Here is an 11984-nt window from a genome sequence, read left to right as displayed (position 1 = left end):
GCTGTACAGATTAACTTCTCAGTAGTAAATGGTTAACAGCGACATTAGCTCATGCCAATTCATGGAATTGTTATTGTAAAGTGTTACCAGCTAGCTTCTTACAAAACCTCGATGGTCTCTGGCTATGCAATGCGTCCTTCAAACCCCCCATCAACTCGCCCTCCTGCATTAGTGTATATCCTGGTTGTTCATGTACACTTCCAGGCCTACGTTATGAAAAGATCTGCCTGATGCAGTCACCAGGTCTTTGTTTCCTGTGTACAGCACCGTGCTTTTCCTGTGCAATTGCATATTTGTCACACTGTGTTGTTTTTGGTGTAAACACAAAACACATTTTAAAATAACAAAATTATTTTATTTATTTAGAGTAGGAAGGGTTCGGTTGAAATTATTGTGGCTAAAGGTGGAACAACCAGTCAGAAGAGGGCAATTCATTTTTTACGGGTGATTTGGGTGTCTGAACGTTTCGCAATGAATAAATGCGACGGTAATTGAATTGAACGCCGGCTGCCTTTGTCTTAGATTACATTGTGCCCTGAGATCTGAAACCATGCGGCGTCACGTTCACAGTGTCCTGGGACAGGGGCAGCTGCACAGCTCAGGTGAGGGATGTACCTGACTCCGCTGGAGGTCTGTTAGAACAGTCACTGAGTGGTCCTTTCACTCGCCGAGCGTGGTGCGCGTTAATATTTAATAATATTAATATTTAAACAGAGTCCCCGCGGCTCCCGGTCCAGCCGGGAGGCCGAGGCGGAGGGGCGGAGCTGCCAGGGGCGGAGCGCTCCAGCGTGGCCACGCTTTGAGTCATGTTCCCCCGGCTCACTGCGGCCGGGGCAGGGCCCTCACTGGAGCTCAGCACTGAGGCCTCTGTGCGCCCGGCAGGCACAGGGAGTCTGACACACACACAGATACACACACACTCACACACACTCACACTCACACACACAGATATACACACACACTCACACACTCACTCACACACACACATACACACACACACACACACACTCACACTCACACTCACACACACATACACACACACACACACACACACTCTCACACTCACACTCGCACTCACACACAGATATACAAACACACACACACAGATAAATACACACACAGATATATACACACGCACACACACACACACACACACACACGGATATATATATACACACACACACATGGATATATACACACACACGCATGCGAACACAGGTACACACACACACATGGATATATATGTATATATATACACACACACGGATATACACACAGATAAATACGCACACACACAGATATATATACACACACACACACACACACAGATATATACACACACAAATACACACACACACACACTCACACGGATATATACACACACATGCACGGATATATATACACACATGCGCATGTGAACACAGGCACGCAGGTACACACACACATACACATGGATACATAAACACACACATGGATATATACACACACACACACACATACACACATATCACTCACACTCCCACACAGGAACACACATAAGGACACACACTGATATATATATACGCACACACTCTTTCTTTTGTAAAGCTTGACCATTTAAATCTTGCTGAAGTTTACATTTTTTAGAAGGAGTGTCTATAAGAGTATAGGTATTCACCTGGAGCTCTGACCTTTGCCCTTGGCTATGCGATCAGCCATTATACTCCAGGGGGGGAGAGAAGAGGAAATGCTTTTGTTTTTGTGGGGATTGTTCCAGTAAAAGTTCACGGGGAACAAAGTAGGACACAATTGGTCTGTTCCCTCCAGGGAGAGGGTGGGTTAAAGTTGGCCAGTCGTTTCCTAGGTAACAAAGGGTTTCCAGGTAACCGCAACGTTAGCTCCTCCCAGCGACGCAGTAGGTGTCCGCAGGTTACCAGCTGTCCTTGGCGAAAGCTCTCCTGCAGTACTGTGGGCGCTATGCGGTGTGAAACAGGCACAACGGCGTGCGTAAGGTTCGGATGCCGGCGTCCACAGGATACCAGCTGTTCATAGCGAAAGCTCTCCTGCAGTACTGTGGGCACTATGTGGTGTGAAATAGACGCAGCCGGAGTGAGTAAGGTTTGGGTGAAAGTGAGGGGAGGGTGGGCCGTGTCTGCTTCGGCGTTGGGCCTTTGTGTGGGGAGGGTTTTCCCCCTCAGACGGACGCTCACCGCAGGGGGGGGGGTCCCGGCAACACAGAAACCCCTGCCACACCTTTTGGGCACCGTGGTTATTCATTGTTCTGTTCCTCTTCACCCTGTGAGGTGTGAGATCTCACATGTACAATGACACAAATATGACTTTTATAACCTTACATACGGTCCACACATGCATGCATTCAAGCAAGATTGGCAATTTGCATTGTAAATGAATGAGTTTTTCTTCGCACTTTGATGAATAAATATATATATATTTATCTGCCTTAAAGGTACAATTTGTAAATTCAGGCATCTAACAGTCATGAGAGGAACTGCAGCAACAAACACCTTCAAACCACAACAGTGTTCATCCCTCCCCCATCTCCATGAATCGCGCTGACATTGAAACGCTATTGGCCGTGGCAATTAGAACCAATTTTCAACAAATTAAATTTTGACCAATGAAACCAATTTTGACCAGAATCGACAGTAAATTTTTAAACCCGAATTTAAGGACTATAAACACAGGCAGAGGGTGAGTCAACATGTCAGTGAATCTTTTTCAATGATAGCAAAGGATTTACAATGGCCCTGTTACAATGTTTTAACACAAAATACCTATTTTCCCTTTTAATACCCCGCTGTATGGGCTGACTCACAGCTACAATCCAAACACGCCGGTCTCACAGAGACTCCGGCCCAGTGTGTGTATTTCACATCAGGGGAACAATGACAACGCGTCCGGTCACACGCTCAACCCCAAACCGGAGGGGGGGGGGGGGGATCACCCCGAAACCTGTGGCCCGCCGGCCCTGGCCCCCGGCGGCTGTTGTTCCAGGGTAATCCGCCCTGGCGGGGCGGGATCGGGGCTCCGCTCCCGGGCGGTTCCGGCCGGCCCCAGACCTGTTTCTTTAGCCCAAATCCCCCCTCATCGCCGAGGCAGACGCAGTACCAACACGCTGGAAACGGTGTCTGTTGCAAACCAGAGGAGAGGCCTGTGACTCTGGGCCCGGGGAGGGGACCCAACTTCCTGTTGGGCGGGGGGGGGGGCGGCAGTGAGCTCAGCGGGGTGCCGGGAGGGGGCAAGAGCATTTTCATATTCTCATCAGAAATTTCTCTGACTTTTTTTTTCCAATGAAGGGTGTGTCACGTGGGGTTCAGCAAACGCTCCTGAATACGGACAACTGTCCGAAGTGAAAATGTCCGGTCATAACGCATAACGGCATCTTTATAATGGGAAATCGCTCGTCTGTCCGTACGTGCGGTCATTGCGTGAGGCGCAGTGAGAGAACAGTGCCGCAAATTTTAAACCCCCCGAAACAACGAGAAACAAAAAGTGGTGTGCGCACTATTTTTGGAAAAAAAAGTGCACAAAAAAAAGTGTGAATGCCAAACTCCCCAGTGTGCACCGAGCCAAGCGCATGACCACAGCACCACAGCTCTGCTCCGATTCCTCTCCAGTGTCCTTTCAAGAGTTCATCTTTGACATTTACAGTACTGAGATATAACAACGTGTCCCTCTGTGCATTCTCTGAGGCGTGTGCGTTTCTTCGGTTGATATTTGTGAAAGATTGTTATTATTATTATTGGAAATGGGGCGTGTCCTACTTAGTATGGATACGCCGACGAATCGGAGGCTTGCGGGTGAGAATGCTCCAGTCAAGCCTGAGCTAGGCCGTATACCGCTGGTCTAATCGACAGTGTCCGTCACACACACCGCACGGAGACGTCGGGACGTACGCTGGCGGACCGAACACGTTCCCCTCTCCCCCTCTCCCCCTCTCCTGCCTCTCCGTCTGAAAGGAGCCCGCCTTCTCAGCTGCTCGCGCTCAGCCATCTTTAATTCGCTCGACGAAAGAAAAGCCTCTGATGTTCGCCTCCTAAATCGGGGGCAGCCCCCCCCCCCCCCCCCTCCGGCGGCTGTTTTGTCTCGCCGCTTTTTCGGAGAACCATACAGGTCACCGTTAAGACGCTGAAATCAGATATTAACCCTCCTCGTCAGACGCTCTGACGTGTCTGGTGTGACCGTCCGCCGGCTGAGTCTGCCTGGCGCTCCTCAACTCTTCAGCTGTAATAATAATTTGGATAATTGCATGTTTTGTCCAAAGGCCAGCGAAGCCTGTTCTGTATTTTTCCTCTCTTTTGGGGCAAAAGAAGGTACTCAGCCCCCTCTGTAAAAGAACGGTTACTGGAAGAAACGCACAGACCTCTCTCACCTCCGGCGTATCAAAGCGCTGAATTACATTGTTATGGGGAAATGAGAACTGGGAGCGCAGAACTTCACACAGGCCCTGTCGCTTTGAATACTGAATCTGAACTCAATGTCCTGCCAGGGTCTTTGCATCCTGGCCAAGGTTCAAGTCTTTCTAGCGTTTTTTTTTGGTAACGTTCGTTTTTTTATTTTATTTGGAAGGCAAATATTACACTTATGGACTTGTTTTTTTTGGAAGTTAGATTACTGGTAGGTTTGGTTATCTTAGCATGACTTATCGAGTCCCAGTCAAAAATGACTGTGAGTATACAACAGAAAGTGGTTACAGTAAGTTTGGTTAAAAAAGTCAAATGCCAGCGTGTGTATTTGTGTATGTGTATGTGAGTGTGTGTGTGTGTGTGTGTGTGTGTGATACATAAAATGTATGGAATGGTTTTTGGAAGCTAGTTTACTGGTAGGTTTGATTATCTTCGCATCACTTATAGAGTCCCAGTTTTCATTAAGAACAGGAATAGCACAAGGCCAATCGGTCTTGATTATGTGAAAAAAAACATTCTCCCTCGTTCCTTCTCGAAAGAAGCAAGCCTGCAGAAACCTGCGGTGCCCTCCAGCACGATGCACACCAGCCCTTCTGCTCCGGGCCTTGTGCTCAGAACCGGGCAGATTGCGGCAGGCGTATCACAAAGCCGAGCCCCCGAGAACGCACATGTGTCTTGCGTTTGGACATTAAAGCGGGCGATTATGAGATTAAATCGGGACCTGCCGATATTCCCCTGAAGAGCCGGCTCGTCCAGGGCCCCGGTCACGCAGGTGGACATTAAAGCCTTTGGACGTGGCTGCAGCGTTGGCCTGCCAGCGCCTTATCATCAGGGACGGGGAGCTCTGCTGAGGGGGGCGAGGGGGGGGGGGGGGGGGTACTCTCTCCTCTCTGCTCCACTGACGGGCCCAGGCCGTCCCTTATCGCAGGGCTCGGGAGACCGGCCAGCTCCCCCAGATACGTTTTCGGGGTTCACGCAAGCTATTTCTGACACTGAACAGCCGGCCAGTCCCCCCCCCCGAAGTTAAGGTTGATGCGTGCAGTTTATTTTATTTGTAATTTTTTTATTTAAACGTATGTCTTCACTGTGTTTATTTATGGTGCGATTGTCCCTGCGAGATGAATGGAGGGCAGAGAGGTGCACTCAGAGTTAATGGTACAAAAACTGCCAAAAAAAGGTACGGCGTGCTTGTCCATGGGACGGTATCCTACGGGGAGTGCGGGGAGGCTGAGAGGAGAGACCCTGGGGGGTGTTGGGTTTAGGAGTGTGTGTGTGTGTGTGTGTGTGTGTGTGTTTATATGTGTGTGTGTGTGTGTGTGTGTATATGTGTGTGTGTGAGTGTGTGTGTGTGTGTGTGTGTGTGAGAGCTCGGTGAGAGCAGGATGAATGTGCATAACGTTTCCCTCTGAAATTGAACGTGAAAGTGGCCCTCCCGTTCCCCACAGTCATTAATGGAACAGTGAGTAACGTCTCTCTGCATGGCTCTGTGACCTGTCCCGCGTGGCTCTGTGACCTGTCCCGTGTGGCTCTGTGACCTGTCCCTCGTGGCTCTGTGACCTGTCCCATGTGGCTCTGTGACCCGTCCTGCGTGGCTCTGTGACCCGTCCCGCATGGTGTAGGGCAGCTGTGTGATGAAGGGCCGGTTGGCCTACAGACTGGCAGGCCTTCATAATGACCTGTATGCCCGCATCACAGCGACCCGGCACTGAGCCCAGGGGGGTGTGGAGGGAAGGGGGGGGGGGGGGATTTGGGGCCCGGGGCTCTCCGGGGCACCTCCACACAGCCGTGTCTTCCCCCCCCCCCCCCCCACTACTCATCCTGTCCCGTCTGGGGGAGCGCTGCAGTCCTGCCAGCTGGGCCCGGTCCAGCACCCCCCGCCACCCCCGCTCCTGCACTGCACAGCGTCAACACCCAGCAGATCCCCCCCCCCCCCCCAATCCCGCCACAAATAAACCGCCAGGATATAACCAACCTCTCACTCGCACTTTTCTCCCCTGCTGCCGGCTGTTCTGCTCTTCCTCCGTCCAAAAGCCAGAGTCAGAGGAAGTACAGGAAAGACCACGGTTTATTTTTATTTTTTTTCAGTGTCCCGTTCTTCTTCTTCTTCTTCTTCTTCTTCTGTGTTTTTAATCGGCGTGTGTTTATTCACCGGGCTGGCCTGAAGTACTGCCGCGGTGCGGGGTCTGCTTTAGCCCCGGCCCGGATGCGGCAGGTTTATCCCCCTCCTCCTGCCTTTTCCTCCACCGGTCGCACGCGCTGCCTCTCATATCTACTCATTCATTTCATTTATTTGCCAGAAAATCAACATTTTCAGTTTCCACGTCAATGTGAATGCGGCAGAGTTGGCTAATTCGCTTTTTTTTCCATCTGCAGGCCCTAACCCGCATGTCTTTGGAACCCCTAACCGCGGTCCTTTACCCCGGGCTAACGACAGTGGTGAACTGACCACGTCTGTACAGTACGTCGAGCAGGCCGGGGCCAGTTTAGCTCTGCGTGTCTTTGGACTGCTTTACTGATGTCGGTCGGCGTGTCCGTGCGTGCCCTCTGGCTCTTGTGCGCTGGTTAAACCCCGCCGTGTTTAGCGTAAAGCAGAGAGGTTTTCACACACCCCGCCGTGTTCAGCGTAAAGCAGAGAGGTTTTCACACACCCCGCCGTGTTCAGCGTAAAGCAGAGAGGTTTTCACACACCCCGCCGTGTTCAGCGTAAAGCAGAGAGGTTTTCACACACCCCCCCCCGTGTTCAGCGTAAAGCAGAGAGGTTTTCACACACCCCGCCGTGTTTAGCGTAAAGCAGAGAGGTTTTCACACACCCCGCCGTGTTCAGCGTAAAGCAGAGAGGTTTTCACACACCCCGCCGTGTTCAGCGTAAAGCAGAGAGGTTTTCACACACCCCGCCGTGTTCAGCGTAAAGCAGAGAGGTTTTCACACACCCCGCCGTGTTCAGCGTAAAGCAGAGAGGTTTTCACACGAGGCGAGCAGTGGTGTGTGGGAGCTCGGCCCAGAGGTCCACAGCGCTGAACGCGTTCCCCAGCGTAGCGCACGCGGGCTCTCCGTGACGGGTTGTGCTGGCGTAGCCTGCATACACGCAGTGGAAGAGAACAGAGTTGGACAAACACTCGTCCGGTCTTATTTCGGGACCAAACCGGCGTCTCGCGTTGCGTGCCGATTAAGAAGCTTCTCGGGTATGAACCCCAAGCTGGGAGAGAAGCCGCCATTTTGTCTTTGTGCCACTCTAAATAGCTTCAGTAAATATCATGCGATATAGAGGGGTTGTATACTTTTTAAAGAGTCCTGGAAATCTCTCAACATGTGGGGAATCTGTGAAGCAACTAACAAAGGAATGCAGTGTTAGAGTCGGCTTGTGAGTGCGTGGGTGGGTGAGGGGTTTTTAAATCATGGAATCGATGTAAATCATAGTCCGTCCCATCTTCAATGGGAAAGGGATGAAGTCAGTGCTATAGTTAAAAACAATAAAAGTGTAAAGCGAGGGGATGTATACACAAATGGGATATTACTCACACTTCTGACACAAAGGGTGTCTTTATTCTTTTGGCACGAAGACTCTCCCGAAGTTTTACTGCGGTGCCCAACGGTACGAGACCCTTCGCTTCAGCGGAACTGCGTCGGCTGCAACGATAACAATGGCCGCCTCTCGCGGCGCCTCAGGTGAGGCCAGGTCACGCAGCCGCAGCGGAGCTCCTCCGCCTGGGCGAGCCTACGCTGGCACGTCGTTATTTACAAACCCCAGCGTTTTCTGACTCTTTAGCGCTTTTCCATCTGGAAATACCAGGCGAGGGGGAAAAAAAAGCACGCTTCCCCTCGGACCGAGCGGCGTCCTGGTTTGACCCGTCCCGTTCTCCAGACAGACACGGGTAACGCGAGCCCGCGTGCGTCTCCTCCCCCCCCCGTCTCCCCCCCCGCTGCTTCCTCCTGGCTCCGCACAGCTGCCGGGTAATTACAGCACTTACCTGCGCCGCCGGGGCGGGTGGTCACCTGGGGGCGCAGGTATACGCGCCGCCCCGTTAGCATTCCGCGCGGGACCACCTGAGCCATCCACATTCCTGCGGAGGATTTAATGCCCACTGACCGCCCCCCCAACCCCCCGCACCCCTACCCCTACCCCGCCCCACCCATCCCGATCTGGTTCCTCCCGCCGCGGACCTCCCCCCCCCCGTGGTGGCGGCGTGGATCGGGCCGCTCTACCCGCCGCGAAACGGCCTCGCTCGGGGGCGCCCTTGTTTTTCTGCTCCCCGTGTCGAAAACAGGATGACCCCCGTCCATCCTGAGTAGGCCAAACATTGGTCAGGTGCCATGAAGGGGGGTTGGGGGGGAGGGGGGGCGGTTGGGGGAGGTAGAGGGGAGTGTGTGGGGGGGGGGGGAGGGGGACTTGTTTTCAGGAAACCTGTTTCCCCTGCCTTTGAAGCCGGGGTCGTTTCCCAGCCGCACGGTGCTGGAGAGGGGAAAAATAGCGGCGAGCAGCCCACCCCCCCCCCCTCTGAGCCCCGTCACACGGCCGGCGTCTCCGGGCCTCGCCACGCCGCCGCTTCTCACGCCCGTCAAACGCGATCGCTCGCCTCATTGTGGCCGACCCGCGTTTGGAGGCGGCCGAACACGCTCGCGTTCCTCCCGAGGGTCTCCCTAAAGGAAAATTACAGAAGGTACGAGTCATGTACTGAATTCCTGTTTCCGAATTCCTTCGCGCATAGGAACTGTCTGGATTTACCATATTTGGCACTTTAAAGTGCGTGGCGTGCCCAGGACTCTCCGTCGACTCTCCGTCGACACTGTAGGAAGAAGCCCCCGCTCTCGAAAACACCGTTTATTTTAAGAGGGGAAGCCGAAGACCTTATGCAAGCTTGAACATCAAACCAACGTATTGCATTATCTTAAGAGTACTGTTAAGAAAACAGCATAAAGGCATAAAAATCACACATTAGGATCTCGAAGTGTGTTTTTCAGAGGATTTAAGTAGTCTCAGGGGGGAGACACCGCATTGTGTTTTTACGTCTGAAGGAAATATTAAAAGGAGCACGGTTCACCTCTAGTTGTGCGTAATTCTTTATAAAGCAATTTAGGTTTCTTTTACTGCCCAATAAATCCAAACGATAAGGCTCGAAGCCTGGTAATTGCCTGGCACGTTTCGTGAAAAGGAAGTAAATGTATCTAATCATTTACTGGAATTATGTAAAAAAAAATAAAAAAAATAGAAAGAAACAATAAAAAAGGCTGTTGAAAGCCAGACGGAATCATTTCCTCATGCTTACACCTCAGTTGGCTGGTTTTGTAGGCATGGAGCTTTCCTCGTGTCACGTAGGCTGTTGTGAAAGAGCAGATACCTGCCCCGCCCTGCCCCGCCCACGTAGGCCTTTACCGAAGAGGTGGGAACCCTCCTCCTCTTCCAGAATGTTATTTTACCCTGGACATGCAGCGTGTGGGACGCGGTCATAAAACTTGTGACGTCTCAAGGTCCTGTCTCCCATTAGTCGTAATCACCTGCATGTAATCGTTGGTATTTTAAGGACATGAATATACATTGGCAGTTTGTTAGATTTCCTTGCGGCTGTATTTCAGCTTTTGGGGTTTTCACATGGTTTCTCTGTTCTTGTGGGTCTCATCCAGCAAAAGAAAGAAAGCAATAAATAAATAGCAATGCGGAGTAGTGCATAGAGCCGGTCTGCCCAACCCTGTTCCTAGAGATCTACCATTCTGTGTATGTTTTCACTCCTAGCTTAACAAAGCACACCTCATTCAACAGCTAGAGCAGGGCTGCCCAACCCTGTTCCTGGAGATCTACAGTCCTGTAGGTTTTCACTCCAACCCAAACAAAGCACACCTCATTCAACAGCTTGAGCAGGGCTGCCCAACCCTGTTCCTGGAGATCTACCATTCTGTGTAGGTTTTCACTCCAACCCTAACAAAGCCACACCTCATTCAACAGCTAGAGCAGGGCTGCCCAACCCTGTTCCTGGAGATCTACTGTCCTGTAGGTTTTCACTCCAAGCTTAACAAAGCACACCTCATTCAACAGCTAGAGCAGGGCTGCCCAACCCTGTTCCTGGAGATCTACCATTCTGTGTATGTTTTCACTCCAAGCTTAACAAAGCACACCTCATTCAACAGCGAGAGCAGGGCTGCCCAACCCTGTTCCTGGAGATCTACCATTCTGTGTAGGTTTTCACTCCAACCCTAACATTCAACATTCAACAGCTAGAGACCTTGCTGAGCTGCAGTCAGGTCTGCTTTGGGTTGGTGTGGAGACCTACATGATGGCACAGTAGATCTCCCAACAGCCGGGTTGAGCAGCCCTGACTCGAAGTAAAGGATTCACAGATATACTTGAGGGTTTTGCGTCACACACAGGTCGCTGAAGTCTTGCGCTCGAAAAATGTCCGTCAGTCGGCCCCGGTACATTTCTGAAATCCGAACGCAAAAAAACAAAAAAAAATACAAGCTACGGACTGAGCGAGCCGGAAAATGGCAGCCAGTTTGAGTCGCTCTGGACAAGATGAGTCAGACGGCTTAATTACGGAGGTTACGACTGATCAAAACGCGCAGCGTCCCCTCCGTAAAGGGCCAGGGTCCGACAGAAGAGCGGCCAAATACGCGTCCGATCCCCTCCCCCCCACCCTCCCCCTCGTTCTAATTAAATCCCGCGCCCCACGCAGCTCTGGGCCCGGCGCACCTGTACCCGGGTGTTCATTACACCCGCCCCCTGAGTGACAGCTTGGCCTACGGGACCCTCTTGTTCATTGTTGATCCCCCCCCCCTCCCCTCCCCTCCCTCCCTCCCTCCCGAACTTAATGAGCTCCCGCTCATGAGTCAGAAGGGGCTCCTGAAGGCCGACCCCCTCCCCCCCCCCCCCCCCCCCCCCCCCGTGTGCCAGCCCTCGCCGTGGCAGCGCAATCGGACGCTGGGGCCGTAATCGGCCCCCCGCCAAGTCTGGGGAGGCAGCGCCCGGGGGAGCCGGAGATCGCTCCCCGCCCCTGGGACACGCCCCCCCCCCTGGGCCTCGCACCCGTAATATCGTCCGCCCCGTTTCTCTGAATGTACAAACGCTCCGGAGAGGAGGTCGTGTCGGAAAGGCCCAGTTCCAGCAGGAGCCTGTGCTTCAGCAGCCTGGTTTTTTTTTTTTTACGTCTTCCACAGCAGGTGAAAACTGCGGTGTTAATTGCGCCGGCTAGCTCCTGTATGCGGCTTTCCTGGCAAGGCGCTGCAAAAAAAAAAATACACGATGTTTAAAAAAAAAAAAAAGCCCCGTTTCCCTTCAATAAATCTCAGCCGCGACGCTACATAGCGTGGGGGTGTCGCGCACGGGCCCCCGGCAGCCCCGCTTGTTAACGGCTCATTCCCGGGGAGGTCAAAGGTATTTAATTTCGCAAACCGCCCATTGTTCCCTCCTGCCGGCGCGCTGGGGAGATTAACTGGCCGGGAGGAAACGTGGGGGGAAGAGGCGGTGAGATGTGGCGCCTGCCCTGCCGTTAATAACGCTTCATTTGCGGCGGTGCGCTGCCCCGGCCCGGTGCGCCTGTGTCGCGCCCCCCCTCCCCGGGGGCAGCCCGGCCCCGTCAGGCCCTGCGC

Source organism: Conger conger, chromosome 19 (genome assembly GCF_963514075.1).
Source record: "Conger conger chromosome 19, fConCon1.1, whole genome shotgun sequence".
NCBI lineage: Eukaryota > Metazoa > Chordata > Actinopteri > Anguilliformes > Congridae > Conger > Conger conger.
This window is presented reverse-complemented; position numbering follows the sequence as displayed.